The sequence below is a fragment of the Pollicipes pollicipes genome, unplaced genomic scaffold (genome assembly GCF_011947565.3).
Source record: "Pollicipes pollicipes isolate AB1234 unplaced genomic scaffold, Ppol_2.1 Scaffold_7231;HRSCAF=8579_pilon_pilon_pilon, whole genome shotgun sequence".
Lineage (NCBI taxonomy): Eukaryota > Metazoa > Arthropoda > Thecostraca > Pollicipedomorpha > Pollicipedidae > Pollicipes > Pollicipes pollicipes.
This window is the reverse complement of record NW_023597034.1, coordinates 45,741,870-45,769,815: the sequence shown is the minus strand read 5'-3', so window position 1 is coordinate 45,769,815 and position 27,946 is coordinate 45,741,870. Positions and strand designations below refer to the sequence as shown.

General features: G+C 60.6%; 1 long non-coding RNA gene across 1 annotated transcript; it reads left to right on the top strand.

The window, feature by feature from the left end:
- Nucleotides 1-140: 140 nt before the first annotated feature.
- On the top strand, nt 141-27,946 carry LOC119110337 (uncharacterized). The gene is made up of 3 exons (XR_005095476.1): nt 141-339; nt 5,532-5,696; nt 27,879-27,946. It is a non-coding gene; the product is annotated as an uncharacterized LOC119110337 (long non-coding RNA).

Here is a 27,946-nt window from a genome sequence, read left to right as displayed (position 1 = left end):
GAGCCATATCGACCAGCAGCGTACACCTAGGCTGTCAAGGTAAAGCTAGGGTTCGTAATATGGACACTAGGTGGCAGTAGCGCATAACTCGGGAGTGATTCGCGTCAACACAGCGGCGGCCAGTCAGTTGTGGTCGGATAGGAAAGTGGGTCGGGGGCGGCCGTCACGGTTAGGCGCGTGTCGCCACGTTTCTGAACTGTAGTGACAGGGGAACTAAGAAACCGTTCAAACTGTGTCCCAGTGCTTAACTCATCGTACTTGGAACTCAAAGCGTGGAGCTCTGACGACGCAGAGTGGCTGTGGTCCAGCGATCCCCGGAGTCAAAGCAGAGAACTGAAGGTAAGCAAGCCGTGTTACTTCAGTCATGTAGGCTCTAAACGCGTGATAACTTATCTAGAGGGTGCTTATATCGGCGGGCAATCCCGTACACAAAATTTGGTGAACCTGGCAATCTATGTTTAGACGCTTTCCAAAACTGAATAGATGGTGTTTGCTAGACAAAAACAAAGCTAGATAAAACTATGAACTACAGGTGAAGTTCAGGTTATGAGCAGTGCTCCCAATTTACGCTAGTTTTTTATGGAATTGCACCTTGCGTGTGTCGACGCTGGTCGTGAGGTGTCATTTCAAGGTCGTATTGTGGCTGTGGAAGCAAGAATTTGTAGCAGATAATATGACGTCATTAGTTTCAAGGAGGACCTGCCCGCATTCAACCATTGGAGACATTATTGGAGACAACCATTGGTCCGTACATTACGTACTTGCGGTAGAAGTTACAGGTCCTTCTTGTGATTTTTGTCATGTGCGCTCTGCTATACAAAACCTTTTTAGAGCTTGAAATAGCTCTAAAAAAGCTCAGAACAAAGGTCGATTTAGCTGTTGAATCCACGACAAGGGCGGATACACAGCCTTTATGTGCAATGTTTCTATAATGTATTACGTAACGTGTTATGTGTAGTGTAATGTATCATAATGTGTTGTGTGTAGTGTTTCTCACGGCAGCAGCCAGCCAAGTTTCTTCAAATCCCGCCGATTTCGGTGATGTTTGCCAAATTGCTGTAAATTTATACATGTGGCGTAAACTTCTGCTCGGAGAGGGAGGGGGTTTCAGCGTTGGGGAAGAGGATGCCTGCTTTGCGGTTCAAAGCTTTTATATGTTCTACTCACTACGTGCGTATAGGAACCGATAACGCAGCCTGAACGCGAATTAATTCGCCTGGCACAGGTTTGTCCTGGTTGACTGTCAAACCGTCAGAGCGAGTGAACCCTGAAACCGTAAAGCATACGCTATCATGCGCCCGAGGTCGACATTGAGGGATGCTGGCGATGACGACTCGTCGGCGTGCCTCGAAAAGGCCCCAGTTCCGCGTCCGCGAGAACCCATGAGTGTATCCGAGGTGTGGGGCGTGTCCACCGTCCGGGTACATCGGTCCCGGCTTGATTGACCGCGGTCACCAGGCCGTGGCGCGGGTGAGAAGCATGGCGGCCTCCAGCGGCTGCTGAGAAAACAATGCAGAGGTCTGAAGGAAGGTACCGAGGAAGCTCGTTCAAAGCGTGGCCCATTTTGGTCCGTGAATAAGCCGTAGAAGAAAGCCAGGTGGGAAGTGGCGAGCGGCAAGGCAGGAGATGTATGTTACCTTTTTTGAAAAGCGTTTCCAGAACAGGTGCGGTACCCTCACCCAATTCCTACCGGTTTAATTCAAACTAAGCTAATCCATTCTAATCCTCTTTCGTTCGAGCACGCTCCCAGAAATAAGCAGTGGCCGTAACCCACAAAGATCGGTCTCTGCTCCTAACAACCTGACAACCAAGCGTGACCTGTCGCCCAGAAGGGATAGGGACGATCGCCTTACTCCCCCCCCCCCCCCGCCCCATTGAGAAGCTGGGGTCGCCCGGAGGATGGCCCAAGGACCATTTAAGGTCCCTTGAGTTATATTTTCTTGATGCTTTATTGGAAAATTGAAATGAAAATGTTGAACGTGCTTTTTACGAGGTTTCCTGAAGCGTCAAGGGTTTCGCACCGGCAACCGGGGTCCCACACTTGAGACATAGTTAACCCATCATCGTGCACGAGAGGACTGTTTGATCCGGAACCCAGACAAGCGACCCCATCTGACCGGAGGGGTCCAACGAGAGGCCAGTTTGACTCGTAGTCTCTCGCGCGAGGCACGTTTGATTTGATCCGGCTGCAAATGCCTTGTGAGCCTTCACTGCCATTGGGAGAGGAGTGTGAACAGGTCTATTCGGCTTTGGCAGCACAACAATTGATCTGTTAGTTTCCTTGAGCACCGGAATAGCCACTACTGCGCCTAGCGTGCGACATTCTTAACTTACGTGCACGGTTCGGCGGCTTTACCTCTATGAGCGTGTAAACACGAGCGAGCAAAATATCAAGTTGGTCAAAGCATACAGACAGTGCATGCGGGTGTGACGCCGACTGACCCCGCGCCGCGCACTCGACTCATTTCTCAGATCCGTGCGGCGATGTCGGTACGCTGGCATTTCTGCTTTCTTTCGCACAGCGAACTCCCAGCCGTGTCGTCACACGACTCAAACCGTTCTCCAGGCTCACTTTCAGCCGCGGCGTATTTTTCCTCGCGGGCGTCCTTGAACCAGTTAACTTTCCACGGCGCCTGCCTCACGTGCACCGCCTGATGTGTTGCCGCGCGGCGCGGCGCGGGGCTGGTGCCGACTGGGCGACTGGAAGAGAACCCTTGTGCGCCAATGGTGCGTGATGGGGGATGACAGGAGCACGGTTGGCGCCACCGCCTATCGGTAGGCACCGCCCAGGCGTGAGCTTGGAACAGAAATGGCGCGGTGTCGATCATTGTTTGTTGCGAGCCTTTTGCAGAGCGTGTGGGGAGAGAGTGTGAGCGAGGAGACGGCAGACCGTGGAATGTTTGCTCACAGCTTTGCAGGGTTCGATGTGTTTCAAAGCGCAGGTGATCAGCCCGCTTCAAGCTGAAGAAAAAGTTACGCATTGTTTGAGACGTCCTTACAGCAGCGATGACTCATCGGCCTTGAACTCGGATTTGTCCTTAGTTTGGGAAGGATTGACCTGAAAACGTCAGTCCACAACAGGTTCCATGCGTGGGCGGCGACGTCGGCCTGCCGCAGAGCCGGCCCGGCCCAGCGCCTCGTGTGGGCGGCGCGGCGCCGGTGCGCGCGGCGTACGCCGGAGTCGCCACCTCCTTCCGCCGGCTGCGCCCGAACGAGAGCGGTCCGGGGATGAGCCGCCGCACCCGCCAGCTGTGCCGCCGTCCCGGGCCTGTAAACAGGGGTGGGGGGGGGGGCGTATTTTGGGCCGCGTGGCTGGGGAGCAGCACGGCCCCGGGCGACCGGGCCGCGCCGGCCGCCACCCGTACGGACGGATGCGGGGTGACGTGCTTGACCCAGAATCCGCCCGTGCTCTGCGAACTGTCTGAACCCACTGAACTCACTGAGAACGTACGACTTAGTGGTCGATCCATCTCGAATCTCTAAACATTCAGACCATCGCAATCGCTGATATTTCTGGACCGCGTGAGCTTTCTGGCCCTGGTAGCTCGGCCGTCGCCGTCATCCTTTCCCCCTGACCTCTGTGACCCAGCTGCGCTCCCTCCGCGAGACTGTCACGGGTGGCGTGGACAGCACAGCCGCAGCATCCCATCCAGCCGTCTGCCACCCCCGCCCGGCCCACGTGGACTCCCTCGCCAGTTGTCGCTGACCGCTGGGGCTCACCGCCTTCCGCCTCTGTCCGGTCTGCCCTGCCACAGTGTCCTACTTCTGGGGTTCTCAGTCGGCGCCCTGCGGTGGCGTGCTCGGAGGCCGTGTCCGGCCGGGCGGTCCTCTCCCACAAACCTCAGAGGGCAGACCAGATCGGGTGCCGCAATCTTCCGCACCCGAGAGCTCTGCTGTTACCTGGTCGACAACTGGAATGGAGTCAATGGAACGACCTCGCGTGCTCATGAGGTTGGATCGACCCGCTCGGTTATGCAACCGACGGCGGCTTGGTGCAGAGACCATGGGCTTCCGCTGCTGTGAGTCCGATGCATCGCCCGTGTGTAGCTGTCGGCGATACGTAGGTGCCAGCAGCGGTCTAATTATTGCCAACGATGTAGCGCTGCAGGGCCAAGTGACCCAGTCCCCTCCATGATCGGCCGACCAAGTACACGAGCATTAGAAGCAATAGATCTTTCGGGGGCGTAATCGAACTTGACCGTTCATGAGGATAGAGACATGCTAGCATTAGGGCAGGGGAAAAGGGAAGCCCCACGCACTCCAAGCATTTTGTCAGTTTGATATTGAAGGGAATGTTCCACATTTAGAAACATAGGACCAAGCACCAGATATTATGAAGTAAGCTCACTTACAAGTTACAACCATACAACCATCGGTATATTTTTAAGTGGAAAAGATTACTCTAGACAACAACATTCCTTTACTTGGTGGATATGCACCTCAAGCCGCCATTGTTTGATTTTTTTCTTTACCGTTGCCCAAGAACAGGTAACCGGGAGTTCTCCTGCCTCTATCCCAGCAACGTAATGAACTGTACATTTACACCAGAACACATAAAATCAAGTCCAGGCACTCACAGCTTAGAACAAGAAACAACCACAACAAAGCAGGTGAAGTGGTGGTGCGGACCCGACAGGAATCGTGTTATGCAATAGCCAGGGACATATGCACGGGAATGCTTAAAGCAGTCATAGCCGAAGTCATCTAATGACAGCCTGCTAGAACTACCTAATAAGCTACTACCACGCATTTGCAGCGTTAGCAAAGGCTGCCAGTCACACAAGCCGGAGGGGCAATTACCTGGTTATTTTCATGCTGGTTCTTGAGATGGATCCCCAGGAAGTCCATCCGTCGCACAGCCCACCGATGATGGCATCATGCTACCTTGCGTACATTAATTGAAAGCCAATTGATGGTCGTTGCATTTGGAAATGATCTGCTCACGAACGTCACATATAGACAACTGGACAATTATATCTGTATTGGCCTTGATCGCCTCATGGCTAATGAAATGACAGAATCTGAGTGACTTTATTATGGTGTTATGGATGCGTGGATGCAATCGTCTTGAAATGGTCTGCTTGAAATAGTCTGCGCACTGGTTGTGGGCGTGTAACTTAGAAACTAGAAGGGGCTAGGGCCTTAGAAGGGCAGGGCTGTGAACTGCACAAATGATCTTCTAGACTGCTATTTCGGTTCCAAACTTCATACAAACGTGGACCACTCCCTTTAAATTTACCTCATGTATTTCACGGCCACGCCTTAAAATGTTTTTGTTGTGCCTCCCGTCGCCTATTCCGTGAAACCTCAGCAGGACGCACTGGGACTGCGGCCGGCGTGGGCCCGGCAGTAGTCGGCCGCGTGCCCCCCGTCCTGACGCATCACGCAGCTTCGGGGCGTCACGTGACCCGAGCCCACGGCGCCTGCTGGATACGCCGCGGGCTGGCTGCCGTGGACGCCCCCCGCCCCAGCGGACACGCGAGCCATGGTCGCAGAGGCTGCCCCGTGACCGCTGCCCACCCGTGTTCCAGGGGCGAGTGGCCCGGATCGGCGGGCGGTCGCCTGCGGTCCTCCTGCGGCTCCCAGCCGCCACCGCCCGGGCGGGCCCATCGGTTGCGAAAGTGCGTCTCGCCCGAAATAGCGCCCAGCAGGCGCGGCCGCGCTGACGGACGAGCGGTCCGGATCTCGGTACGCAGGTGAGCCGCCAGCGTGCGGGGTCACACAAGGTCAGGCCGCGCCACGGCACACGGGGTCACACGAGGTCAGGCCCCGCCGCCGGCGCACGGGGTCACACAAGGTCAGGCCGCGTCACGGCACACGGGGTCACACGAGGTCAAGCCTCGCTGCCGGCGAACGGGGTCACACTAGGTCAGGCCCCGCCGCCGGCGCATGGGGTCACACAAGGTCAGGCCGCGCCACGGCACACGGGGTCGTTGCTGTTGAAGCGTTCCGCCGCGCTGTGGCGGCGCCCGTGGTCATTAACGTGCCGTCCGGGCCAGCCTGTCGTGTTCAGCATGAAGGAGGGGAATCTCCCCTGCTCGGCCCAGTACACGCCTCGCGTGCAAAGGATTTATGTTGGTATTTAGGATTTGTGTTTGATTTTACACTGCGCGCGGAGACGACACTTATCCATGTTCACAGGCGTTGCTAGCTATGCTAATCCATAGCAGTTGGCAAAAGGCTGTGTTCCAGCAGTACTATGTGGACATCAGGCAGTATCCACAAGAGCAATTGTATTATTGAATCGTCGTACGTATAAATGTGAGGTACCGCAACAACGACTGATTCGTTTGGAGCGCTTGGTGTTTGATGGACAAAACGATCTTGCTCTCGCGCCCTCAACCCCGTCATCATTAGCTCTTCACGTGACCAGAGGGCAGTTGGGAGCCGGCTGATGCGAGGCAGCTCCATTGGGAGCGAGCGCACGGGCTGTGCCGGGCGCCTGTGCCGGGGTGCCGGCGCCGGGGTGCCGGCGCCCGCTCGCCGCCGGCGGACCGGTGTGGACGGCGCGTCGGCATGGTATCGCGCCGTTCGGCCATCACTCCGCCGGCGGCCGGTCACGCCGCCGCCGCCTGACCCGTCGCCCGGCCCGGCCGTGCCTGGCGCCGCCTGCACAAATGATCAGGGACTCCGGCTAAATGGTCCCACTTGGGGCCCGGCACTGCAGAGCAGGCGCGCTGGCAGGGCAAGGTACCTAGACGGCGGCGCTCCAGAGACGACGGTCGACCTCCAAGTCCATTGTCCAGGATGTATGTCCAGGATGTACACGGGCCGCGCGCCACGGGTCAGGGCACCTGTCGCGCCCCGCTGCGTGCGCCGGCGTCGCCGCAGCGGCACGAGCTGCGCAGACGTGGCGGCCACCGTGACTCCAGGTACCCGAGGAACCCCAGCTGGCCCCGACCCGACTGTACACCGGCCGATCTCGAGGTCGGGTCGCGGGGTGCGTTCCGACCCGGATGGCCTGCTGGGCCCGGGTCGGCAGGCGCGCCGCGACCCCCCTCCGGCTGTCTGGGCCGGTGGGTTCGCTCTGACGCCGCCAGCTGTGTGTCAGGGTCAGCTCTCCGACGGAGGTGGTCAGGCTCATTGGTGGCCGCTGGTTTTGCGGTTTTAGTTACGTCCTGCACGATATCCTGGTGGCGTCCTGTACACAGGTGATGACGTTGAACGGCCCGCTGAGAGCCCTGGGCTTTTTATTGCTGGTGCTTTGTCTTCGTCGGTGGTCGGACAAGAGCAGATGCTTTGCCGGCAGCAAGAAACGGATTCGGCCGTCCCGTGGAAGAAAACCGCAGTCGAAGCGAGTTGGCAAGTGCATTTGTCGGGCTAAAATGACGCATTTTGTTGAACAAAATTGGAGATGTTCTTCTTTACCCTGAAACGGCCTCGCTGTGACACCACTGTCAGGGAAATTTCGTTGTCATGTTAATTGCACGGTCTTACAACGTTGGCTTGGTATTGGGAACGAGTCCCGAAGCGGCTTGTGCAATGCCGGGTTTTTGGGACGGCAAAACAGATGGCCCCGCTGACATGAAGGAAGTTACTGATGCATCTCTTTCAGCCTTCCTCCTTCCAAGACGAGGGCATTCGGACGTATTTCACTCTTCTGTGCAAGCCATTGAAATGTTGTCTGCTGATTGTCTGGGAGAAAGACGCTTGTCACGACTGACATCAGCGGTGATCTCGGTCGGGCTAATCATTCCCCGACCTGCATCACCGGGGAAGACACCGACTTCAGCCGTTCGCCACTCGGAGAATCTCAGGATCTCACGCGCCTTGGTCGAGCGCTCTGGTGTTCGATTCCTGCCCGCGCGCGTTTTGCAACGCGGCACTCAGCGAGAAACGTTGCGAAACGCGGCAACCAGTGAGAAATGCTGCGACGCATACGTCGTCAGCAGCTGGCAATCGCTGCCTCGTTCGGTCAGGAATCAGCATTTATGGTGCCACAGTGACATTCGCCGGTCCTGACGGCGTCCGCTGGCACCGCGCGCGCCGTCTCCGTTCATTGGTGGCGGTCCTTGGCCCGTCTGACCGTGTGGCTGCAGGCGGCCGGGTCGGCACGCCCCAGACCGCTTACGAGTCGGCCGGGTCCGTTCGGTCTGCGGTGCAGACAGTCTGATGGCGGCAGGACGGCGTCAGCCCTCTCCCCTTCCTCATACCCCCCCCCCCCCTCCCAGAGGGCGTTACGGCGCCACGGTCCGGCTTCTGCGTCCCGTGCAACACGCGCTGACGCTGTTCGGAACGTTATGTGCTGTCTGGGTGTTCGCGTAGTTTCTTATTGTGTGGTGCCAGCCGCACAGACCTCGTCAAATCAGTGTTATCGCCCGACCCACGAGTTACGAGCCAGCGATCCGAGGTGTCTGGCGTATTTGGCCGCGCTGTTGTAGAGGTAGTCAGCGGAGTGCTATTGGCTCGTGTCGCTCGGAGCACAGGCACGCCGCGCGAGGTGGGTCTGAGGCTTCCACGACGTCGGAAAATGAGGCCCCGTTCTGTGTGCGCTGAATCGTTGATACTCAGCATGATCCATCTTAGCTGCACACCTCCCTTTGTTTCACACACACCGCGTCGTCGCGGTCTGCAACGCGTCGGATGCGCTTGTAACAGACGCGAGTTAGCTGCAAATAGCTGAAAAGAGTGCCTCGCGATTGGACTCACGACAAACCGAGGTCGGCGTCAACGTGCCACGGTTCGACTGCGTGGCGACTGTGGGCCTGGGTCCCCTGCCACGGCCCCGAAGTCGGGACGCCCGGCGCACACCGGCCCGGTGTGGCCCCTCCCCGCCCGGCCGCGTATTACCGGCGGCCCGATCTATTTCTGCCCGCGCCGGCCGCTCCCCCTGCCGCCGCCGCCGGCCCGGCGGGGGAGCGGCGTGTGCGTGGGAGCGGCACACGCACAGCCTGCGCGTGTCGCCGACGGGGTGAGGGGAGCGACACCGGAGAGGTCGCGTCGCCGGCTGGCGCTGGAGGGGAGCCGGCAGGGGAGGGCACCGTCGGGGCTGAGGCTGGCTTGGGCACGGTCGCTGACGCACTGAGGTGCGAATCATGGTGGGGAGGGGACGCGGCACATCCAGGCTGGAGTGGAGAGGCGCCACGGACTGTGTGCGCTGGTAGCCGCGTGTGGAATGTGATCCAGATTAAAGACGCAACTTTTCAGCCCGTCAACTCACCAATTTATGACCTGCAAGAACCCTCTGGCTCTTGGGGGTGTGATGGGTCAGACTTGGCGGGCTTCTGTGGGCCAAAAATTTTAGCAGTCAAAATAATGTATTTGTTGGCATGCAGTAGGCTTTAAAATCATCCCGAAACCAGAGTGTGCTGCCAGACAGAAGATAGTCATGAAACAAATATATTTTTAGCTTTACAGTAAGAGCATTAGTAACAGAAAACCCATAGCAGACGTGACACACCAGCTAACCGCGTTGCACAAAATGCGCAGCTTTAAGCAAACATCTCACTTAAAATGAAAGAATAACGACCCAAATTTTCAAAGCCATGGCCTGGTTTCATTGTGCAGCAGTTAGGCAGGTCTTTAATGTAAATACAGCTACACGCTGCACTTGGCCGTTGTGAGTGTGAGGTGCGCGCAATCTTTTTTCGGCTTACACAAAAAGCAGACCTTACAAATCACGATCAATATCTATGACTAATGGAATGCATGGAAAACTGTGTGCCAAGCTGTCTCAGCTTCACCCGCTTGTTGATACAGGCAGCATTCGCTTGTGTATCAAGTGCGCAACCCTTGTCGAAACCATTGCGTCTATTTTCTAGATCGATGTGTGCTCAGAATGGCACTTTGCGTCTTCAGCCGCGCACTTTCTGTCCCGCATGACAAAGCGCTACAAGCCGATAAGGTGCGCGATTACTCGTCATAGTTGACTGCCCGAGGCCCGCCGGCGCCTATGTGTACATTGGCGGACAAAGGCGGCATCTGAGTCATGGGGCACGCATGGCGCGTTCTAGTCTCTTTAGTCGGGGTCTCTGCCTTCTCCGGCGCGGAGCACTGGGGTCTGCCTCTCTGGGGACCGGCGTCCAGCCTGTGGATGGGCTACGACCAAGCACGCGCTTGCGCCGGGACCCATCGGGAGGCCCCATTGGTTCCAAGGTCCCGAAGCGGGACTAGACGGGCGTCATTTGGCTGCGTGGCGACGGAGGCGATTGTCTTGGCGTCGTGCCGGCGAGCGGCGTCCGCTGGACGGACAAGTGTTCTGGCGAGGCGGCCCTGGGTCACGAGCAACAGGGATGGGGTTGGGGGGGGGGGGGGGGGCGCTTGAGGCGGCAGAGACCCTGGTAAGGAGACTGCGCAGGACAAGGTGGGCTTGGTCCGATGCACAGGTGCGTCGGCGCAGTCTGTGCGTGCGTGTGCGTGTGCTGAGAACGGCACGTGTTGGCCGTGCATCACCGGCCTTCCGTGGTAAGGTCGTTATTAATTGCACCCTAAGGCCTGCCCCCTGGGGAGGCCCTGGCTGGTCAACCGCCGCCAAGCGCAGCGAACTTTCCAGCGTGTGACTGGGCCGCGGACTCGGAGGAGGCCGCCCGGGCGGTTCAGTGGGGCGTGTTTATATGCTGCGGAGCTCGCCGGACCGGCTAGCGACCACCCGACGCCCTCATATATCCCGCGGCATGGGCTGCTGCCCTTGGCGTCCGCCGCCGGCCGGGATCTAGGTCGGAGCGGCGGGCGTGGGCCGGCCGCTGTGGATCGATCCGCTGGTGGGGTGGGGGCTGGCCCCTCCCCACGCGCCCCGCCCCGCCCCCGCCCGCCGGGCTGGAGGGGCGCGGTGGGGTGCGTCGCCGCTTGCTCCGACTGAACCGGCGCGGTTCCGTCCGCCGGCCGGATGTGGTGAGATCACGCACCGGCGGCGACAGCGGCGGTAGTCCACTCTAGAGGAGGTCGCGGCGCGGCGCGCTCTCTCTCTCTCTCACGGCCGCGGAGCCGGCGCCAGCGTCCCGTCTGCGTCGGCCAGCGGCCTGGTCAGGCTGCGTCCGCCGCACGGCCGAGGAGAAGGCCTAGACGAAGGGGTGCATGCATACCCCTCGGCTCCTGTTGCCCGTCACCGGCGCAGGATACTCCCCCCCCCCCCCTCTCTCGGGATCCGTTGCTGAGCTCAGACCGGTGGTCAATGCCAAGAGGGCAATACATTCCGCTAGAAAGGCTGTCTGGATCAAAGTCTGCTACGTGACTGTTTTGCATAAAGCACCAATCTAAATGCATATATTCTGAGAGGAAGGACGGTAATGGGGAGTGATGATGGTGCTAGTGAAGGATGATAATGAGAGTGACCCGCTGCTCAGGACGCGACTGGTCGTGAGCTCTCAACTGGCTCTACGCGGGTGCACCACAGCTCCGCTCTCGTTGGCTGCTGTCGCACACGGCACGGGGCTCCACGCGGGTGCACCACAGCCCCGATCTCGTTGGCTGCTGTCGCACACGGCACGTGGCGCCACGCGGGTGCACCACAGCTCCGCTCTCGCTGGCTGCTGTCGCACACGGCACGTGGCGCCACGCGGCTGCGGAGATGCGTGTCTCCAATGCTGAGCTCTGGGTGTCTTTGGCTGGACCTCAGGACCTTCCTCGGTCTGCCCTCCGTCTCGGCAGGGTCCCCGCGTTCGCCCACGCGTCCGTCCCGGTCCAGGTGTGTCCCCCCCTTGCAGCACGTTCCGCCCGGTGATTCCGACGGTGGTCGGACGCGCCGGATTGTTTCCCCGAAGCGATGCTCCAACATCGACCACGCATCGGGACCCTACGGATGATTTGGCAGGTGCCGCCGTGTCACCACCGGCTCCACTGTCAGGTGAGGGCAGGTCACGGTGGCGGGGCGCGCCGTGAACCGCCGCCCTGGCTGCTTCGGCGATGGACCGGGGGGGGGGGGGGGGGGGGGACGACTCCCCCGGTCGCCGACTACGGTGCTGCGCCACCTGAACGCCATCTATGGGCGGCGGCAAACATGACGGCGGGATGGGAGCACTGGTCGCCCAGCAACAGTACGGGGAGGGGCAGCCGGCTTGTGAATTAGAATCCATAGAATACCGAAGCATCCAGCCTGGGATCAGAGGACACTGAGCTGACGTTTGAACAATGGTTGTGGCGTCCTCACGCCTACGAGCGGGTCCGATCCCTCTGGCTGTCTGTTGAACATCGCAGACACTAAATGAGACTGCAGACAGACGCGAGATGAACCTGACCAATTCGGTCGGACGTGTGTATGAACCCCAGCGGGGCGAGGGATCTCACCGGGCTTGGTGCGACGGAGTGAATTTGAACGCGTCCCAGGTGCGACGGAGTGAATTTGAACGCGCCGCAGCTGACGGGATCAGCCTCATCTCTGAGACCGAGCCCCGCCGCCAGCCACCCGAGGTCGTGCCTGGCCCCCGCCCCCGCCCCCGCACAGCATGACCCGCCCTCAGCAGCGTGAAGCAGCGTGACACGTCCCCGCTGCTCGCGACCCGGGAGCAGCAGGGCTTCACGCGGGTTCGGCGTCCCTGGCGGGTGCGGGAGAGCGGCGGTGCGGGGCCTCGCGACGCCCCTGGTGCGGACCTCGTGACGCCCCTGCGACGGGGCGTGAGATATCCCTGGCACGGGCGCAGGAATGGACGTGGTGAGAGGGCGGGGGAGGAGGGGGGCTGGCGCGGGCTCTGTGGCGTTCCAGGAGCACGCCGCCTGAGGTGAGCGCTGGTCGCTGTCGCCGGGTGTGCCGTCTCTCCCGGCGGCGGCCAAATGGGCCGCCGTAAAAAGCCGGCCGAGGCGGTGCCTTTGTGAAGCCCGTGACGTCAAACTCGGCGCCCGGCGCCCGGCTTTCTGGGTCACAGCCCGGTGTCGCTGCCGCCTGTGCTGGGGAGGAGGGGGGGGGGGGGGGGGCAGGCTGCATCCGGCGGTGTTGGGGACGGGTGCCAGCGCTGTATCGGGCGTTGCTGGGGGCGGCGTACCAGGACTTTTCGCGCCCATGTCGGGGGCCTGGTGCACGGAAGCCGTTGGTGGGGAGGCCGGGGGGGGGGGGGGCTGGTACACGGAGGCCGTGGGTGGGGAGGCCGCGGCCTGGTGCACGGGAGCCGTGGGTGGGGAGGCCGGGGGCCTGGTGCACGGGAGCCGTGGGTGTGGAGGCCGGGGGCCTGGCACACGGGAGCCGTGGGTGGGGAGGCCGGGGGCCTGGTGCACGGGAGCCGTGGGTGTGGAGGCCGGGGGCCTGGCGCACGGGAGCCGTGGGTGTGGAGGCCGGGGGCCTGGTGCACGGGAGCCGTGGGTGTGGAGGCCGGGGGCCTGGTGCACGGGAGCCGTGGCCTGGAAGGCCGGGTTTCCGGTGCGCCGGGTGCATGGTTTGAAGGCCGAGCGTCTGAGCGGCGTTGAAAAGGGCAGCGCTGCCGCGATTGTACTGAGTGACCAGCCAAACATGCGGCTGGGTTCGGGTGGGTCACTCATGGCGAAAAGCTCTCGGCTAATCTAAAGTTGAGTCTTGATGATTTGCCAAACTTGCGCCTGCGACTATTGCATCTGGCCCATCTGTGTTGGCTACCTGACACGGGCATAACACTCACACGTGACTGGCTGTCGAACTGTAACGTGTCACGAACACACCGGATGACGAAACTGTTCGCCGTGTCGCTGAAGCCGGCTTTGGGGATCATTTGCCTTGTTGGATACTCAATGACGGGCAGAATGTGGCTAAACAGTGTACGCTGGTGGCAGTCCCGTTAGTTGTTTTTGTCAGACAGCCCCGGCAAATAAAGAACATTTCTGTAGAAGTGCACAGCACGCGTGCGCCATATTGGTCACGGTTTTCCTGATTGAATGCACTGTCGTCACGCTTCCGCATGCCCTAACCGGCGCACAGCTGTTCTTCCATCATGTCTGGGATGCCCGCATCAAGTGCATCACCTTCGGAGTTGGAGGCAGCTGCTCTGCGTCACTATTCCTCAAATGACCCAAGCCAGTCCGAAGCACTGCTTTGAGTGGTGCACGTCGTCCTTGCGTCATGATGTACAGGCTTTGATGGTTTCTCTTGTTGGATTGGACTCCAAATCTCATTCACCGATGAGAGTCTTCTGTCCACGTCACGTGCGCTTGTGCCGTGCAGCTGACTCGGACACCGCACCTTTGTCACACCCACTGCCTGCTCCGCGTCCGAGTTCGGCAGCCGCCCCCGCGCCGACGTCCGTGTGCGTGTGCGTGCTGTGGAGGGCCGCCGTCGGAGGGCGCGGCGCTGGTCTGCTGGCGGTCAGCCCGTCGGCCGCCGCCCGGTGGTGGTGACCCAGCGGCAGCGGCTCGCCCCCGTACCCCTCTGGCAGACCGCCAGCCGTCGCTGAGCGGCCTGCTACGTTTCCGCCCGGCGCCAGACCGGCATGGTCCGTGCGCACCGCGATCGCCGACATTCAAACAGCCCGAGACACGCCCCCTCCCCCACGCGCACCGGCTGCGGACTGCGACCCCCGCTCGGCTGTGACCCCGTGATCGCGCTGCGCCGTCTCGTCTCAGCCAGCCGCCCCGGACGCCGGCTGCGAGTTGGCCCGCCGCCAGCCAGCCGCCAGCTGACTGCGGATGGTCCGAGTACGCATCGGTCACGGCGTGTTGGCCCAGGTTTATCGCCCGGCCGTCGGACGCTGGGCGGCGACCTTGTAATCCCGCCACGGCTGGCGGCGTATGCAGTCCAATCCGACACTGTCTCTGGCCTGGGAAAACGCAGCATGCGAGCGGTGCTAACGGTGCGGTAACGGTTTGTCGCACGGGACGTCGCCGGGCCTGCAGCCGGGGCACGCACGACCTTTGGAGCAGGCCGTCGGTGGTGTGCGCCGCGCCACTGCGACGCCGGTGGCACGGCTGCGTCCGTGTCCGCCCGCGTCGCCGGCGGACGGGCGTGGCAAGCACCAGAGGGGCCATGCGGCCGCCGCCGTGGAGCCTGCGCCGCAGGAGCGGCGCCAGTCTGGGTGGCGGGGAAGGGGAGAGCCGAGGGGATGGCGAAGGGGATGCACTCGGTGGACTGCGGCGACGTTTGGGTGGTGATGTCCGCTGGTCCCAGCATCGGAAATTAGCCTCCGTACTTGGTGGCGCTGTGACCGCCCGTGCGCCGGCCGCTGCGACCTTGGCCCTCACAGCGCACATGGAGGCTCGACTGGGATGCCCCCGGAATAGCGGCACGCGCGAGAAACTGCCCTGCTCCGTTCGGTCTGGCCTGGAGCGGGCTGGGGCGCGTTGTTGGCATTGGCTTACCGCGGCCACCGAGGGGCCGGAGCAGGTGGTGGGTGGGTACTACGCCGTCGTCCTGTCTGCCGACCCTCCCTGCCGCGTCTGTTGTCCCTCACCGTCCTGTTTCCCGTCGCTGTCGGCCGCCTTAAGTTTGAACCTCCCCGCTCTATTGTATCGTCGTCATGTGTGCCACCCTGTCCTGCTCCCGCGATGCCCTGTCTCCCGTCCCTCATCGTCCCGTCTCCCGTCCCTGTGTCGCATCCCTTGCTGTCCTGTCTCCCGTCCTTGTGCCCTGTCACTTGTCCTCCCGTCCCTCGCCGTCCTGTCTCCCGTCCCTCATCGTCCTGTCTCCCGTCCCTTACCGTCTTGTCTCCTGTCCCTTACCGCCTGTCTCGCGTCCTTAGCCGTCCTCTCTGCCGTCTCCAACCGTAACTTCTCCCGTTTTTTTTTCATCGCGCTCATCATTCGTTACCGTGCTGCCTCTCGTTTTCCACCTCCTGTCTCCCATCCTTTCCCGTCGTATCCCCCGTCCCGCACCGTTCTGTGCCCCCCCCCCCCCCCGTCCCCGACATTTTGCTGACATTGTCAGTCCATCGTCGGGCTACCTTCTTCCCGCAGTTTGTGCATGCGGGCCGCCGCTAAAGCGCCACGAATTCTCCACGTATCGACGCCGTGAATTGCCTTTTCTGCGGTCCGAGATTGGCGCTCGACAGAACTCCATTTCAGGCAGAACTTTATCTTTCGATCAGTTGGCTTGATTACTGGTCATAAATCGCCTCTCGTCACTGGTATTGACCGAGCCCAAAGATGACGCGCACAATTGTAAGTAGGTCAGGCGCCATACGGGTGTTTTAGGTCGTTTTTTATGCCGTGCCTCCGTATTCATTGCACATTCAGGCTGGTGCTGAACGGAACAAGCTCGTTACGGCGCTCTACCCGCGGGAAATCCGCGGAGCAAAGTAATCATTTGGCACACGTGGGGCCGAACGTTGGCATGTTCTGACCATTGAGCTGGACATAACTGGGTCTTGTGCAGACTGACTGGCGGGTCTGTTGGATCACTCAGACCCCCGTCCCCCTCCCGAGCTTTCCCGTGATCGTGCCTTGCCCTCTGAATCTCTTTCAGGGGCTATGCCAGACATTGTCACTCCATTCATTTCCTTGCCCTTCTCCAGGCGTGACATTGCTTCATACTGTCCCCCCCCCCCCCCCTAAGCATTGGTTATGCGTAAGCCCCGGGGTTCTGGCATGACGACATCTGGCCTTTCTTTAGGCATCGCATGCTTTGATGGCATGCATCTGGGCCGGTGGACCGACAGGATCGACTCAGATCGCGATAGGCCCGTACCTCCGACTGTTCGAGCAGGCCGTGCCAGCCGAATGACCCCAGCACGACAGCGCCTGCCTCGCCGCCGCGCTTGCGCAGAGCACGTGAATGATGAGCGACGTCGGACAGCTCCGCGCGCCGCCACGGCTCAGTGTGCCGCATGTCGACACGGCGGCCCCCTCGAGGCGGGGCACGTGGCGCGCCGCCGCGTCTGAACCGACACCGGCCCCCGTGTAATCAGATAGGCTGCTCTCGACTCATCGCGCCCGTCTGCAGTGCGACCGCACCGCCTGAACTGGGTCAGCGGGCGTGCCCCGCGCGCCGCGCGGCCCCAGAGCCCTGTTGACGCTTGCGGCACGGCGCGCGGGGCCCTGCGCCCAGTTACGGCGGAACGTGCGCTCTCCGGCTGGCCGCGCGGCGCCGAGGCCATGGAAGCGCTGACGCTGGACGTGCCGACCTGCCCCCCCCCCCCCAACCCCCTCGCGCCGCTGAGTTGACCGTGGTCCCCGTGACCCGGGCCGCGGTCCCGGTGGCCCATGGGCGGTCCCGATCACCCGGCGGCGGTCCCGGTGACCTTACCGTTGTCCCGGTGACCTTACCGTTGTCCCGGTGACCTGGTGGCGATGCTGGTGACCTGAGCCGCGGCCCCGGTGATCTGGCCGTGATCCTGGTGACCTGCCGCGGTAGCGGTGACTCGGTGACCGCGGTAGCGGTGACCCGGCCGCGCTCCCGGTGACCTGTGCTGTGGTCCTGGTGACCAGGCCGCGGTCCCGGTGACCTGGTGGCGATGCTGCTGACCTGGGCCGCGGTTCCGGTGACCCGGTGACGGTCCCAGTGACCTGGCCGCGGTCCCGGTGACCCGGTGACGGTCCCAGGGGCCTGGCTGCGGTCCCGGTGACCTGACCGCGGTCCCGGTGACCCGGTGACGGTCCCGGTGACCCTGGCTCGTCCTCAGGTGGGCGCGCTCGGGTGGTATCGCTCGGAGCCCGGCCGGCTGCGGCCCGGCTGACTCAGCGGCGGGCAAGGTCAGGCCGGACGCGGCGGCGCCGGCGGCGGCGGCGGCGGCGCCCGGCCGCCTGGCGAGCTGCCGCCGCCGGCCGCGACACGGCACACCTCACCGGGAGACCGCCCGCGCCGGCTGCAGCGCGTGGTCTCTGTGGTCCCGATAGGGGTTTACGTTGCGGCCGTGTGGTGTAACGGATCGGGCCTTTCCCCTGTAGGAATGCAGGCGCCATGGCTTACGGAATGTGTATGGGAGGGCACTGAGTGCCAACCCACACCGCTTAGGATGTACATGCTTAGTGGAGACGTCTCGGGTGTTGACCGTATGCGCATCATGCATGAGGCTCGTGTTGCGGTTTTCTTCATGTTTATGTAAGTTTTCGGTCCGGACGGTACTGCGGTTGGCACTCAGGTCCCGCCGTATAGTTGTGTTAGAAGCCACTAATAGGACGTTAGTCAGTGGCTTCTCTAGCCACAGCCAGTGGTTGTACGATGCGGGTTGACAGGGTAGGGTGAAGGCCTGCTTCACCCTACCTACACTTCAAGGGTCACATACCTCTACAATCGTTTTAATAATGTTGACACAGGTTGGCACGGGTTTTCACGGTTATTACGGGTTTTTGGCACGTCCTCAACCCATTTCAAGCGGCGGCCAGCGAATCGGTGCGTTTGCGTGTCAGAAACTCGTCCCAGGGGAGCTCATAGGCCCGACGATGTCAGCGTGCGAGTGTGAGACTGGCTCAAAGATCACGAAAAAAACGTCCGTCGGCTGTGGCCGACAGATTGTGGCGGGCCTCAGCGCTTCTGGTGATTAAACTATGAATGCCCTTGGCACCCCAAACTGGGATTGCGGGTCAATAGCACATCCATCAGCATTGTGTCTGAGGGTCGGTGTCAGACATTGTGTCTGGGGGTCGGCGTCAGGCGTTGTGTCTGAGTGTCGGTGTCAGGCATTGTGTCCGAGGGTGTCAGGCATTGTGTCTGAGGGTCGGTGTCAGGCATTGTGTCTGGGGGTCGGCGTCAGGCATTGTGTCTGAGGGTCGGTGTCAGGCATCGTATCTGAGCGTCGGTGTCAGGCGTAGATTAATGACCGAACAACTCCGGAATATGAAGCATTCAGCCAGCTACGATGCTTATGGGGAGACGAGGGCCGCCAGTAATGCGATTGATGGCGGCCGGTATTCAGAGCACAATTAGCGGGAGGCAATCAACAAGCGCAGTCAATCAAGTAAGGTCTAGTCACACGGGATGTCGGCATCTTGCGGGCTGGCGGTGGGAGCGCCGTGCGCGCGTGTGCGGATGCGCTCCGCCGACTTCGCGCTGTGCTCGCGCCCGTTGGCGGCGCTGGACAGGCTCCCCGCCAGGGCCGACGGGAGAGGCTGCAGCATTGATCGATTGGGGTATTACATGCGTCGTAAAGGATCAAAACGGCACTGTCGGTGGTCCGCGGGCCAGAGAATCACCGGCTCGTTCGTGCTCAGTCGCCAGCAGCCAGGAGTCGAGACCGAACACGCGCACTTCAGGCGGGAGTCGGCGTGTCAGCGCGTTTGCGCGTCAGAACCCTGCACCCGATGAGCTCATAGGCCTCAGCAGTGTCAGCGTGCGAGCGTTAGACTGGCTCAAAGTTTGCGAAACAGCCGGCTGCTGGGCTCAGAACACTCGGTCGCCGGGCTTCAGCCGGCCCTTGTCCCGGCGGCGGCTGCATCAACATGCGGACTGTTGCAACGCTACAGTGCGGCCCGACAAAAGGTCACAATATCGTTGTCGGCAGCTGCTGCAGACAAAAGAACCCGTTCTGCGGCTTCGCGCTGGCGGGTGCGGGTCGCGGCCGAGACGAAAATGTTTGTGGCCGGCGGGGCCGAGCCGGCCCGAGCCAAGGGCGGGGCGCGCCCTTGGCGCCACGTGCCGCGGTGGCTTAGACTCCCGCCACGACCGCCGTCGCTATGACCCGGGGGCTCTGGTGCCGACGATGCCATATTGCCTGATTACAGGGCGAGGCGTGACCTTGCTCGCCCTCGACGGGGCGACATGGCCGGCTCCGCAGCGCGTGTGCAGTGGCGTCGGCCGGGCGGCGTCATTACAACGCGACGCGTGACCAGCGCGTGCCAGGCGTCATGGGACCGGTGGCTGCTGAGGCGCGCTGCCGGCGGCGGGCTGACCCACACCGGGATCAGGGACGCGACCACGTGACGGCGGTCAGCGGCGGACCGGATCACACCGGATCACACCGGATCACACCGGATGAAGCTGGCCGGAGTAGCGTGCCGATGAGGCGGACAAAACTCCTCGGACGTCTGTTGACCTCACGGCCGGGAGGCTGCAGAGGCTGCTGCTGCGGCTGCAGCTTAGCATGTCCGGCCGAGCCGTCGGCTGATAGTGATCGGAAACGGATCCGGCAGACAAGCTGCTCACGTTCCCAGCGTCAGCTCTGCGTCGCCACACAGACGGGGGACCTGTCAGAGCGGCGCGGGTGCTATGCCACCCAGCCTGCAAGGCATCAGACAGCCAGGTCCGTGGTGTCAAACCAAATGTGGTCCATATACAATACTATTGCGAAGGTGCCATGCGGCTGCCAATGCGGCGGCGGGCGGGGTCCCCGGCGTTCATGTACCGCGGTACTTTCCGAAGGATGAAGCGTCTCGGTCGTCGGGCCGCTGGTGGCAGGCTCGTTCACCGGTCACTGCTGCCGAGGCCGGCGGTCACTGATGTCGCAGTCACCGGCCGCCGCACGCGAGGCTGCAAACTGCACTGGCTGCGCTGGCACGCAAACGCTGCGTGCCAGTGCCAGGGCGGTCACTGGGCCGATAGTCACTGCCGGTGGGGCCACCGGTCACTGGGCGGCCACTGGCCGCTGATGGGCGGGTGTGCGCCGTCCTGACAACCCAGTCTCCAAACAATGTGGGGAAACGGGGACGGGCAGAGAGGCCAGGGTCGCCTACGAGCGGCGCGATGCCACTCGCTCGCGGCGCGTGACGCTTCCAAGAAAGCGGCCCTGAAAGAAACCGGTCGACATTCACCCCGACTGGTCGAGTGCTCATCCAAACTGATGGGACGTCCACCGGTGGCAGGCTGTTCACCCAGGCGCACGGGCGCCAGCGTGGAGTACAGCGGCGCGCCGGCGGTGCGGTGAAGGGATGCGTCCGTGCGGGAGCGAACGGGACCGGCGAACCCGGTGACCGGCGAACCCGGGCGAACCGAGGCGCGGCCTAGACCTCGGCGGAACCTCCAGCAGTGCGGCGAAAGGAGCACGCGTGAAATGAATGCCGCCACTGCATGTCAGAGCGCTCGTGACGCGTGTGGGAGTCCGGTGTTTGCTTTCATTGGCATGCCGCGATCATGACTGACGGGTGAAGAATGAGGATGGCTGTTGCTGCTTCTTAGTGAACCGACTGCTGACGTTCGACTGTGTCCGTCAAAAGTCAAATGTGAAGCATTTTTTAGGTGCGTTCCATTAATGATTTTCACGATTAGCGTCGTGATCAGAGAGCAAGTCGTTTGCATGTTCGCGTGTGGCCGCTGACCGCCATGGCCGCTGGTGGTCTGATCTGTGGGGTCGGTTTGACTGAAGACTTGTAACCGGTGGTGTGGGCCCCTGTTCGGTTAGGGTGACGGGCTCTACCCCCCCCCCCCCCCATTGCCCTCCCAACAGGTGAGACTGGGAGTCACTCAAACACCATGCACGTGGGATTGGGTCTGTAGATAGCCACATTTTACGAGAACTTCCGTGGGCTCTTTTGGTCACGAGCCGTTCTCCTTTTTACGAGCTTCTCATCAGCAACGCTAATAATCTCGTTGGGGGAGGATCGACCATCTCCAAGATCAATTCACTGGAAAGTGGGATAACGAAGCGTTTTCCGGCGAAATAAGTTGTATTAAAGCTGGAAAACTGGCAAGAAGAAAAACCAGTCCGGGACCGAGGACCCCCTCTGAACTTTTCATAAAGGTAGCTTGCTGCAGAGATCAAACCAACACCTGCATGTCCAACACCATGCCCAACACCTGCGACGTTCGGGAGGCCTCTCCTGTCTTTCAGCCCTCATGCCGATAAATTTGTCATTCATTTACACGGCATACAGTCTGTTTTATCACTCATGGTCATGAGTCGGCATTGCACGTTTGACAAATAATCTGGCGTCCGTTGACTCACCAACGCTCTTCCGGATCTCGGCACGCGTCATGAACATGATGGGTAACGTGGGATTGCCTGCATTAGTTGAATACCAGAAATCCGTAGCATGTTAAAGATACACATCTTTCAATTTAAGATACACCGGATAACACATCCACATCAGGGTTGGCGGCAACGGGAAATGCCACCCAATGTCTCGTCCGCTATATGCTTCTGCGAGTTTCATTACGAAAATTAAGATGTGTGTCGAATTGTATGGTTCCGGACTGCAACAGAACACAGATTCCAGCCAATCGTCTTCTAAAACAGATGGTTGCGAACGGAACACAAGAACGACACCCAAACGCGTAAATGGGAAAGCACGGTGTTCTAAAATGTACCAATGCGTCAAAAACAGCCAGCAGAGCTTGATCTGCGCGATTTGGAGCATACGGGATCGCTTTAAAATATTTATTGATTTATTGTTAAGTTGTGAAGTAAAGTTCTACCATGCATGCATGCCATGCAGCCTATTTACGTCATAACCAACTTATCAAAATACATAACTATTTGGCAGGTTTTAGATGTCACTGGGGGTGGCGCGCTGGGAACTCTCGGTGCGGAGAAGCGCCTCGGCGGGTCGTCCGTGAGCGCATGTGGGTCGTCCCTCTCGTGGTTTCACCGCGTAACAAACTGGGCTCATATGAGACTACACAGGAAATCTCTGATTGTCGAGACCTTGCCATGTCCTTCCTGGAGAACTTCCAGTGGAAGCCTGGCAGCAGTTTCCAGTGTCCTTTCAAAATGAGAAGGGATGATTGGCCTTCAAAGGCTGCTATCTATGTGGGTGTTGCAGCGAGGCACGCAGTACGCTCACTTATCGCCTGGGTTTGTACTCATGATACGAACTCATAACGTGTTCCGCCTGGAGGTCCGGCGCTCGTCGGCACGTCCTCAGTCCCAGCAGTTTCCGCTAGCTGTGCTGATTAGCTGAAAGGCCGACCCTCCTTCGGACCGTTCTGAAAGGTGTGGCAGCGAGCTTCGAGGGCGGCAAAATAGGGCCATTGGGATAGTCAGCCGACGGGGCCGGTAGACGGGGTGAACGGCGCCCCCCTTCACCGTGCGACAGTCAGGCAAACGCCAGCGTTGGCTGCCATCGGATAGATACAAGTGTGGTTAAGAAGGGACGACGATTGAAAAGTAACCTTCTAACTGGTCGGAAGTGTGAGGCAACGACCGAAGACGCACAAGGTTGGTATGCACGCGCTTGTTTTGTATTACAGTGTTCCCATTTCGGGCTGTTGTTCCCATGACGGCCGCCAGAAGACCTGCACAACGGAATGTCGCGCGGGCTTTTGGCGGCATGTTTTGGGTGACATCAACCCCGTGACTTCGTGGCGAAATGTCTCCCACGCTTGCAACCGTAATCGGAGCCAAGCAGTTGCTGGCAAATCTTGCGCGAAGCGTCCCTGCTCATACACGGTTTCCTTGCACCACAGTCGTGCCTGCCCACCAACCGTCACTCCACCACAGTTGACTGAGCGGCCTTCGCGCTGTGTGGCAGGCAAGGCATGCCGGCCAGCTCGGCCGCTCATTTGTCTGCGGCCTGTTTTCTCTGCTGATGTGTCACAGCGCAAATCCGGGCCATGTGGGGCTCGTTTTTCCCGCGTCGCCGGCGAACCCGCGGCGACGCTCCCATGCATCTGGGGTCGGCCTGGAACGCGGCCGTCCCCTCCCTTCAAGGCCGTGCTCACACAGGGGTCTGTCTGGAGCGAGAGCGGCCTTGGTCCGGCGGCTCCGCCGTGTCGCGCATGAACCGCCAGGAAGGAGGCGCCGCCGCCCCGGCCCTGGGGAGGTGGGGGAGACCGGAATTTCTGATGAGTCCCGCTCCGGGGAAGCGCCAGCCGTCCTCATGACCCAGGCTCGAGGGAAGAGGCGGTGCATCGGACACCGCGCGGCGCCGCTCAGGTGGCGCCCAGGAGAAATGCCCTGACTCGACGGCCAAGGCTGCAGCTCGGCGCTCGCGGCGTGCCGGTGGGGACACAGGCGCGCCGGGCGTCTGCAACCGATGGCCGCGGCCGCGGGCGCCGGGCGCAGCTGCCGCCACGATCGTGACCCGGTGACCCGGCGGCCGAGAGCGGCGCTGTGACGGCCGGGTGATGCGTGTGCCGGCAGGCCGGCGACACGAGCTCGTCAGCCGCCGGGCCGCCGGGCGGCCGCGTGACCGGCACGTGGCCGTAATGACGTCCGCCTCGGCCGCCGTGGCGATGCGTCGTCGCTGCACCAACTGTGGGACGGCGCTCGTCGTATGGTTATGCTCGTGTGATGGCGGCTCTCTGTAGGCCTCGGTGGACACGCAAGTGAGCCATGAGCAGCGCGACTCGTTCTGACCGTCGGCTGGTCGCCGGGATACGGGCGGAGTGTGATGGGCGCAGCGTGCAGGGCAGATGATATTGCCGTCGCCGGTGAGGCCTCCCTCGTGTACTAGGTTCGGCACGGGTCAACAGGCTGCCTGGAGTTCGGCCTGTTGACGCAAGCAGTGCGCGGCCACGTCCTGCTCATCGCCGAGCCGTGTCGATGGCTGCTGTGCCTGCCTCCGGTGAAGACGCCCCGAGGAGCCAGTGCTGTAAAGCGATTTGAGTTGTAGGGCGCGCTGACTTTGTTGGTTATACAGCACCACCCATGTGATACACAAATGGAGAAACAAGCATGCGATATTGGATGTCACTAATGAATATTGTCCATCGTACACAGTTATCTGTGTAGCAGATGAGAACGAATAACGACGCATCGTGTGGAAGCATGACGGTCAGCTACGCTTTGCCATTTCGTAATGATGGCCGTAGGGCGCGCTCCGCCCTCGCCTCGTCGCCAGCCTGGCTAACGACGCCAGCGAGGCCTCTCAGCCCATGACTCGCGGCGGCGGCGGCGTGCTGACCGGCCGGGCCGGGTGGGAGCGGCCCCGCCCCCTGCCGCCGCCGTGACCCAGTTCACGGGCCGCGTCAGCCAACGGCGGTCCCACCCCGTCCCCCTCCGCCGGCCCCCGGCCCGGCAGACGAGAGAGAGCCAGCCGCCGGCGGCGGCGGCCGGTGGCGACATGAGGTCGGCTGTGCGTGCTGGTGGTAGGGTTGGACGTGCGAATTGGCACCGGCAGCACGGGGTAGATCTCGGCTTAATTTTGTTGGAGGCGGGGACGAATACATTTTTTGTGGCTTTGTGGAACCGATTTTTGAAGGTGTGAGTGGGGGTCGTTGAGTCAACCTGTTTGAGTGGAGCCATTAGGAAGTCGATTGAAATATACATGTTTTCACTCTGTTGTTATTGATAATGCTCAGATATATACACAGCACGTCAGATAGTGCTTTCCCTGCTCTATGAAAATATACGTTAAAAGCTTACTTGTCATCTTATAGATCGGTTTATTTCCCAGCACGAGGTCATTGGACTCGATTTAAATGGATTCAAAGTAGAGATACATCCCGTTGCGTCGTAATAGGAGTCGACTCTGGAGTTGATTGTGCCCATCTGCTCACGGAGCTCGAACCTGCGGTATGTGTCGTGGGGCGGAGTCTAATCCACCCTGTCGGGAGGAAATCAGACATTCGCCGCGTGGGAGCGAGGCTCGGTCTGACGCGGCGAGGCCTTGGTCGCCGCCTCTGCTCCTAGTCATCTTTGCTTTCAACGGCACGTTGTGATCGGGGACGACACAAAAAACAACAAAAAAGCAAGTTACAGAATGGTTTGTCGAAGCGGTCAGGGCCAAGATAAAAAACAAACAAAAAAAAACAGCTGAAATACAAGGCCAGTGATATAATTTTGCGTATGGGTTAAGGTGCCCGAGCCTGGCACATTGCAAACTAAATCATGCTGCGTGCTCCTAGTGGATGTTGGGCTCAAGGTGGTTGAGTCAAAAGGCCAGGCATGGTTCCCGGGAGACCCAAAGCTGCATTCATTTTCGTGGGGCTCAGCGAAATTTTCCCCAGACAGTTTGTTTCCGCTAAAGTCATTTGGCTCAAATCAAATGAAGAAGGGATATCCAGAAGTGTGGTTTGCCTCGTCGTTTGCCTGGTCGTGCGCCTGGGAAACCAGAGGTACGGGGTTCGATTCCCCGCGGTGCCCGCTCTTCCCGCCGGGGTGAAAGACAGGCGACGCCATATAGGCTCAGCAACTGAGTGCGTCGTAAAGCCCCAATGGCATGACACGACATGCCTGGTCGTGGCCAGCCGCCAGTTGCCGCGCCCATGCCGGTGCGAGCGTGGTCGGCGCGTGGCGACCTGCCGTGTAAGGACGGAGCGCTACCTTTGCAGTGTTTCGTGAAGGCGTCAGCTCCACGTCGCTACACTCGTAATAGCGGGCCGATACGGGCTTGGTGTGGATGGCTGTGAGTGCTCGGGTTGGGTTGGCGTGATTTCCAGCGCTGCCCAGCCAGGCCGATTCGCATTGTCCTTCCAGACCGAAGTTAGTGGAGTGGTTGTGAAATGCCTGAACGCACGCCAGCACGAAATGTTTCCTTCTTTTTCATGAGCCCGTGGCTTGTTACAGTTAGTTTCGTGTTTCTTGGACAGCTCCGCGTGTTTCCTGAGATATTGCGCCATGTACAAACAATGCCCGTTATCGGCTTAAACCTGATGGCTGACAACAAGCTGGAAATCATGCCACTTCTTGGCGGCCAATGCGGTCGGAGGGTATGCTCGAGTCATGGAGACGCCCGCTGTTCCCCGTGATATGTATCTGCGTACCGTGCCGTACATTTGGAGCGGGGTCTTTCTCCTTTTGCTCCCTCCTGGTCCCTGTCTCACCCCGCGCAACCTGTGCCTTACGGGCTGAGGCTTTGCAACTCCTGTGATGCCATTCTGCCTTCTGCCCATTTTTGTTTCACCGGTTTCTGGTGGCAGGCTTCTGTTTGGACGTCCAAACGACCACTGAAAAGTAAACAGCCTTGAGTTTTACGGAAATAAAGTCATTGTCCCCTTTCCCAATGGATGGGGACTTGTCACAGTCGCCGCACGGTGTTTACTTGCGTCTATGACTTTTCATATTGACCGCTTCGCGTTTGAAGGGACGTAAGTGCGCAGGGGTGCCAGTTCGTCGCACGATTTGGGAAGCTTAAGCCATCAACGCAGACGTGCGGTTAATGCTCCATCAGCTGCAAGGAAAAACAAAGCAGTTATGGCCCACAGCCTCCCCGCCTCTATGGTCCGTCGCTCATGCGAGTGCGTGCGTCAGGTATTTCGTAGCTTTCGGCGGAAGTCACATGGTTGACTCAGACTGGGGCAAGCGGTATCTCTACCTTGTGGCTTTGCGTGTGGACGTAAGGCTCCCTAATTTTGGAGGCTCGCACGCTGGCGCCGAAACTCACGCGCAGCCGGACGGGCGCGCGTCGGAATCCGTGCCTTCTTCCTTCTCTGTTCCCTGTCGCCCTGAGACAGCCGGGACCTGCTGTCCGAACAGATCGGCATCGGCCGCCTTGCGACATGTCCGTGACCTTAGGCTGACCGCCGTTGCGAAGCCCTTGCGTGCATTCGTCCGCGCTGCACCCCTCCGTGCCCCCGGCGGCAGCTCGCACGCTCTGAGTCGGGCACCCGCGCCCGCCGGCGCCTCCTGTGACCACGCAAGCCGGCATCTTCGGCGTCCTCCGTCCGTCCATGACCTTCCCGCGTCACCATCGATTGAAGTGCACCCCGCCCCCCTCGGCCGACGCGCCGCCGAAACCACGTGCGCTCGCCGAGCGGCAGCCGCGGCCCGCGGTCACCAGGCGGCGCCACTTGCCGGACGTGTCGACGGGCCTGCCATCTATCGGCCGTTGGAGAAGCGGGTCAATTGGCCGGATTGTTTATCGACACATGCGTGCACTGCTAATATCATTGGCCGCCCGGCACGTCGCTCCGGCTGTCATGTCGTGGACAGCGAAGTGTTCCTGATTTACGCGGTTGGTGTGCGAGGGGTCGGGTGGGCGACACGAGGCTTATGTGTTGTATTAGACCGCGGCTTCTTTCGATAATACTGGTATGATGTTCCAAACGTGTCCATTCAAAAAAATATTTTTAACAGCCTTTGCAATTACTGACGTAGCGCTCCAAAGGCTCTCAATCAGCGACGTGATATCGATTGTATCGACTGTAATATCGGTGTCATTTTTAGCTTGCCCACATGACACATCGATCGGGTCACATATAGCGTTCTGTCGTGACGCGGTGCGCGTCCGGCCGCCGGTGGCGGCAGGTCCCCGTGACGCCCCGCGGCCGCGTCCGCTTACACGCCTCCCTCTGTCGGCAGACTGGGCCATGCGGCGGCGCGGCCTCTGAGCTCGCCACGCTGGCTACCGTGTCGGTGACATCGCTGGT